Source organism: Procambarus clarkii, chromosome 9, assembly GCF_040958095.1.
Source record: "Procambarus clarkii isolate CNS0578487 chromosome 9, FALCON_Pclarkii_2.0, whole genome shotgun sequence".
Classification (NCBI taxonomy): domain Eukaryota; kingdom Metazoa; phylum Arthropoda; class Malacostraca; order Decapoda; family Cambaridae; genus Procambarus; species Procambarus clarkii.
In genome coordinates, this window is record NC_091158.1 from 18,004,309 (window position 1) to 18,011,808 (window position 7,500).

Genomic DNA, 7,500 nt, shown 5'->3' on the forward strand with positions numbered 1-7,500 from the left:
AATATTCTGGTAAAGAAAACTGGGAGAAACAAGGTTTTTGAGTCAATTAAAATTTTTCACGCTTCAGAATTTCAAATTTTCTGGTGGTAAGCTGAAGATGTAATTAGAGTTATAATATCAGATGTCCAAAGCATGCATCCAATTTTCCCAGTCAAACGAAATAAAGTCGTGACTGCAGAATGCCTGAGAAGAAATTTGGTTTTCCTGTTATCGTTTGATCCTGCGAGGCACTTCTCCTATGTCATACGATCCTGTGAAGCACAGTTCCTATATTTTATGATCCTGCAAAGCATTATATATAAGTTGTATGGTCCTGCAAATCATTCAACATACATAGAGTGCTGTTTGAATGTCATATGATGCTGTGGATAAGTGTTCCTATTCATGATTCTGCATGATTTATGCATGATTCTGCCAAACACTGTTTCTATGTCGTATGATCATATGGTTCCCTGTTACTATGGTGTATAGTTCTGCAAAACCGACCTTGGCATAATGTTCAATGCTGGCTTGATTATTTACAAGATCACTGTGAACATAATCTTTTATTCTCGCTGATTTGTAATAACTACGTGATATTTATTTTCTTTGTTTCTACCTTTTCATTTTTTTTAACTGTTTAGTTTGCTGTTTCAAATCGAAGTCATTTTCAATATATAATTTTTGGTTGTAATACTTAATAAGCAATTTTGAACAATTGGAAAGTGCCGTAGCGAGAAAAATAATAACGGTGCCTACAAATAAAATGGATTAAATAAACCCATTTATTAAACCGAGGTAAAGATAAAGAGATAACATAATTATCTGTAATATACATTATATTTAAAAGAAAAACATGACAATATAATTCAGACAAAATATTTCAATATTGCCCAGTTAAATATCGTATCAGATAACTATTTGAAAAATGTTGGTTAACGATTTCAATATATTGTAGAGAAATGTATCCTTTTATTGTGTTGTAATTGAAAGATAAACGGATATTAGTCCCATTCATTATATCAGCTCCATACTTTATTCTAGCCCCATGCTTTATACTAGCCCCCCATACTTTATGCTAGCCCCATGCTTTATACTAACCCCCCATACTTTATGCTAGGCCTCATACTTTATACTAGCCCCCCATACTTTATGCTAGGCCTCATACTTTATACTAGCCCCCCATACTTTATATCAGCCCCATATATCATACTAGCCCCAATACTTTCTTAGTTTGTACATATTGTTCCATTAAGAAATTGTCTTTTTTGGTCAAATGTTTGTTGTTATTTGATTGTTACAATTACAATTTTTATTAATATTAGTATTAGAAGTAGAAGTATATTTTGATTATAATTATTAGTTTTAGTATTATATATTAAAATTTATGCACACATCTATTGTTGCGTGTACCTCTACTACCTTATTCTCTTATCCACTCTTCTCTGTGCTTCTTTCTTACGCTCTTCTTTCTCTCCTCTATACACCCTCTCCCCCTTTCACTACTCTCTCTCTTCTCTCCTTTTTTTTACCCCCTTTCTCTGGCACTTTCGCAGGTGTCACAAATGACTAATTCTTGGCTCTCAACCGCAAATGGTCGTCTAAAAGCCCGAGTGTGTTGGGAGTTCATGTGCAGTGAGTCGTATGCCACGAGGAATCAGACTGCAGTTCTTATACAGCGAATGCGACTTAAGATCTGTCTACTGTCGTATGCCATGAGGAATCCGGCAGCTGTTTTTGTACTTGAAATCCGACTTTAAAATCTGTCTTCTGTCTTATGACTTGTGAAAAGCAACAGAAGTTCAAGGACAGGGATTCCGACTACAGATCCGTGTACTGTTTTATTCAAGGAGGAATCTGGCTGCTGTTCTTGTATAGGGAATTCGACTTAAGATCAATCTACCGTCATTTAAAAGGCTAATAAATAATACAGATTATTACTCTGTTTCCGACTCTAAATCACTTTTGATTTCTGTCGATGATATGCGAATTTAAAGTCAGCTTTAGAAGTTATCAATTATGTTTTTTCTCTAAATAAGAATAAACACGAAACAAGAAATTAAAATATCTCTATTTCTCTCTCTCTCTCTCTCTCTCTCTCTCTCTCTCTCTCTCTCTCTCTCTCTCTCTCTCTCTCTCTCTCTCTCTCTCTCTCTCTCTCTCTCTCTCTCTCTCTCCTGCGATAGCTCCAACTCTCAGGTCGTGGGGGGCGGTGTCCCCGCAATTTTTCTTACGCATCTCAAACTCTGTCAGTTCTTGTTCGTGACTCGTCCTTGCGGGGAAGGTGTTAGGAGTGGTGGTGAGAGGGCTCGGGGTAGGGGAAGAAGGTAGGGAAGCTTGGGGATATAATGTGGGGTTGGAGGGGGACGAATCAAATGAGGAGGGGGGGGGGTACGGCGTAGAGGGGAGGGGAGTATAGTTATGGTTCATGGGTTGGGAGAAACTGAGAGGCAGTGTGACACAGAGGCAACAGCTAAGAAAACTGCCCAATTTACCGTTGTTGTTGTTGTTAAAAATTCGTTACCTGCAACAAAATGTTCCAAGTAGCTCGGGCTATGGTGAGCCCGTAGTGCCTTTTACCCAATTTACCAGTAGCTTACCTGTAGTCTGTTCCAAGAGTTACTCTACTCCCAAGGCCCGGACTTGGGGGTAGGCTCGTCTTATATAAAGGAAAGGAGTTTCCCTCACAGAAACAATTTTTTGTTTCTGTGATGTTTCCGGTATGTCTTCGAGGAGTAAATATTTTCGTGAAATCTTCTTGACCGAAGCTCTGAGGGGACATGCTTGTATCTAAGGAGAAGGTAATGATTCAACTGATGATATTGAACCTACGCAAGCTGTCTAACTGTTGCTATGGATACTGTCAAGGGTAGTAGCGTTATTATATACAACGTAATCTAGCGTGGGTAGCAAGATATTATAGGATGGAGAGCTCCCAGCTATCAGGTAAAGAATGAAGTGGTGCCTATACTCAGGAATTACTGACTGTATTCATGGATTTCTGGCTGTACTCAAGGAATACTGACTCTACTCAAGGATTACTGACTCTACTCAAGGATTACTGACTCTACTCAAGGATTACTGGCTGTACTCAAGGAATACTGACTCTACTCAAGGATTACTGACTCTACTCAAGGATTACTGACTCTACTCAAGGATTACTGGCTGTACTCAAGGAATACTGACTCTACTCAAGGATTACTGACTCAACTCAAGGATTACTGACTCTACTCAGGGATACTGACTTTACTCAAGGATTACTGACTGTACTACTCGAAGGAACTACTGGCAGCTCCTCCTATCAGTAGTTACTCCTGTGCACTGAGCACTCGTCAGCACTTTGAGCTCGTCATCATTAAGAACTTGTTAACACGGTGACAGGAAGTCCCCTCCACCTCTCTCTCTCTCTCTCTCTCTCTCTCTCTCTCTCTCTCTCTCTCTCTCTCTCTCTCTCTCTCTCTCTCTCTCTCTCTCTCTCTCTCTCTCTCTCTCTCTCTCTCTCTCTCTCTCTCTCTCTCAGCTGCACAGAACACGAGCAGCTAACATAAGGCAGAAATTGCCCCCATCTACAAAGCCATCTCCAGTTACCTTTTACTTCCATGGCTGTCTATCCTCGTCCTCCTCTTCCAGATTCAAACCATCATCCACCCTCAAAGCCATCTTTATCCCCCCTTCTACCTCCAAGACCGTCTACAGCCTCTCTGCACCTCTAAAGCCATCTCAGGACCCCTCTCATCTTCAAAGCTCTTCCTAGATCCCCCTCCTCATTCTTCTACTGCTCTTCCTCCTCCTCCAAAGCCGTCATCAGCGTGCCATCACTTGCAGAGGGCCTCTACCTCGACACCTGTTGGCTAGAGTGTCACCTACTTCGCTCGACCCCCTTGCTGCGACGCGCACTTTATAATCAACAGCAATATGGCTCTCTCTCACTCTCTCTCTCTCTCTCTCTCTCTCTCTCTCTCTCTCTCTCTCTCTCTCTCTCTCTCTCTCTCTCTCTCTCTCTCTCTCTCTCTCTCTCTCTCTCTATCACATAATTCACACGGCTTGGCCCTCTTCCTCTTCCTCCTCCTCCTACCTTTCTCTCTGTCTATCCCCCCCCCTCTCACCCCTCTCACACGATGGCCCTCTCTCCCTCTCTCCCTCTCTCTCTCTCTCTCTCTCTCACCCCTCTCACACGGCTTGGCCCTCTTCCTCCTCCTCCTCTTCCTCCTACCTTTCTCTCTGTCTATCCCCCCCCTCTCACCCCTCTCACACGATGGCCCTCTCTCCCCCTCTCTCCCTCTCTCCCCCTCTCTCTCTCACCCCTTTCACACGCTGAGATGAAGCTGAGTGCCTTAGGACCCTTGTGCCAGGACTTCTCTTGCTCTCCAACCAGAGGTTCAAAAGTACTTATTTCCTCGTACCAAATGTTCTAGCAGCGTCAAAGTGAAAAGAAGATATGAGAAAATATATATAATTGAGATAATTCGTGTGTCGTTCTGGAATATAAACATTCGAATGGATTGTTAGATTTTTTTTATTGTAATGAAAGGGAAAATATCTTTTAAATATATTATGAGATACTGGGCTAGAAGGTTAGAAACTATAAATGCCAAATCTAACTTTATTTGAAACTTTAACTCGCTTTATGCAGGTCGGCGTTCAATCCCCGACCGTCCAAAGGGGTTGGGCACCATTCCTTCCCTCCGTCCCATCACAAATCCTTATTCCGATCTCTTCCCAGTGCTATATAGTCGTAATGGCTTCCATTCCATTCCATTCCCACCCCCCCACACCATTCCTCTTCACACACCCTCACAATATCAACCACGGACCTGCACCACCATACTCTATTATCATCAATAATCATCAATATCAGTAATATATCTTTGACCAGTAACTTTCAACCTGGTAACCGGTTGCTTATACCCCCCCCCATACTCCCTTTTCCAGACCCATTGTACCTCCACTCCACACCTTCTACTCCTCCTCCTCCCCTCTTCCCCATCCCTCCTCCCCCCTTCCCCATCCCTCCTCCCCCCTTCCCCATCCCTCCTCCCTCTTCCCCACCACTATTTCCCCTCTACCATCACCCCTCCTTCAACTCCACCCCTAATCCCACCCCCCACTCCCCCCCCACTCACTTCTCGCTACCTCCCCTCTCTCTCCTCTCCCCCCCCCTCCCCCCTTCTCCCCTCCCCTCCCCCCTTCAACCCCTCCCCACCACCCCCACTCGAACTCCCCCTTCCAGCGAAGACCAATTAGGATCTCCACGCCTCAGAGCACCTTGGCAATTACCTTGGCACGTGGAAAGCTTCTTCGCCGCAAGTGATCTCTGACTTTCGTATACCAGCGCGTTCACAGGCGTTCAAGCGCCAGGGCGTTCACAGCCTATCATGCACCAGGGCGATCGCGTCCGTTCAGGGACTTTGAGCGTTCACGGCAATGCATAACTATAACCCAGTGGGAACACGTTGAACAAACATCATCGGTTGAACGCAACTCGAGTCAGTTCCGCCTCTTGGAAAAGTTATGGAAGCCACCTTGATATGCCAAATGCCGCGACAGGGAAAAAAATATTAATAACATGTCAACCACTGGTAGCTAACACCGATCTGACTCACGAAAAAGCCACTCATTTTTTTTATCTTCGACTCACATCTGTTGATGAGTTTTCAGCAAATGAGATGTAAAAACTTAATTGGATGGACAAAAATTTATACGTCGCTTTCAGCTGTATTTTTTTTTTTAGCGGGTTGACAGAAATTACTCATATACCGCCTCTTGAAAATGGCCGATTTCGTATTGCTTAATACTGCAAGTATCCATTAACTTATATTTTTCTTCACATTCTCGTGTATATGAGAATGGTTCGCGTACCACCCGTGTTAAACAATCTTTATCTACCCCTGTCAATTCTTCTGAGAATTTTGTAGGTCGTGATCATGTCTTCCCCTTACTCTTCTGTCTTCCAGTGTCGTGAGGTGCGTTTCACGCAGCCTTTCCTCGTAACTCATGCCTCCTAGTTCTGGGACTAGCCTAAAGGCATACCTCTGAACTTTTTCAGAGGTATGAGAACTTCAGAGGAGAAACTTTTTGTTGTGTGTGTGTGTTTGTGTGTGTATGTGTGTATGTATGTGTGTGTGTGTGTGTGTGTGTGTGTGTGTGTGTGTGTGTGTGTGTGTGTGTGTGTGTGTGTGTGTGTGTGTGTGTGTGTGTGTGTGTGTGTGTGTACTCACCTATTTGTGCTTGCAGGATCGAGCATTGACTCTTGGATGCCGCCTAAATGTGTGTGTGTGTGTGTGTGTGTGTGTGTGTGTGTGTGTGTGTGTGTGTGTGTGTGTGTGTGTGTGTGTGTCAGTCAGTAAGCTCCATGGTATAACTAAAAACTGATCTGAGTGATTGCGAAATACTAATGACTGATGAGAGCAACAAACTTTAGAACGAAATTCAATTTACTTTCGTTAGTTTCGTGTGGGGGGGGGGGGAAATTGGCCTTGTTAACGCCCGTAGGTGGTGCGCTAATTAGCTGACCGGCAAGAAATATGTGCTCATAATTACCGTGGTTGAGGCGCCGAGTAACTTTGTCTCGCGGTGTTCCTTACTTCACCGCAGTTTTTAAAGCCCAGAAACTAATTACCCGACCTTAATTTACCTGAGTGTGGGAGAGGTGTGTGTGTGTGTGTGTGTGTGTGGTGTTGGTGGCACCCCTGACCTTGAAGATCGTGGTGGCAGCCCTGATCTTGAAGATGGGGGTGGCAGCCCTGACCTTGAAGATTGTGGTGGCAGCCCTGATCTTGAAGATGGGGGTGGCAGCCCTTACCTTGAAGATGGTGGTGGCAGCCCTGATCTTGAAGATGGGGGTGGCAGCCCTGACTTTGGGGGTGTTGGTGGCAGCCCTGTCGGTGGTGATGTTAATTAATTATCCCTGACGGTGGTGATGTTATTGGTAGACCTGACGGTCGTTGGTTGTGGTTGGCAATCCTGATGTTGATGGTGGTGGCAGCCCTGATCGTGGCCCCTTGTGGGAGCAGCCCCTGAAGACATTTGATGATGGTGGCAGCCCTGATTGTTTTAAATTAATACACAAATATAAATTTAAATGACGTTATCTCTGAAAAATATTTAGCTCTGAAATTCCTGTAAATATATTGAGAAGAATAACCCTTAATTTGTTGTTTAAATTATTCGCCAATTTAAACAAAATTATTTATGAATCATTCACTCATTACCTCCCATTGCTTCAATAAAGTAATACGAATAATTTAGAAAAAAAAATGCTTTAGAATGTAAATTTTAGAAAAATAATAATAAAGGCAGAATATGTAGAGCAAATCTTTTTCGTTTTTCAGTCTGCTGAATATATTTTGTGATTTTTTTTTTCTTTTTCAATTTGAATGACTTGCGTTCAGGAGAGTTAGAAAGCCATTTACTCTCTTGAATGTTGAGTAATAGACTTGATGGGAAGCTTGAAGTTTAAATGAGAAATTGATGGATTGAACAAAATGATTATTTTTGGAAGGGGTGCGAGGGAGAGCGGAA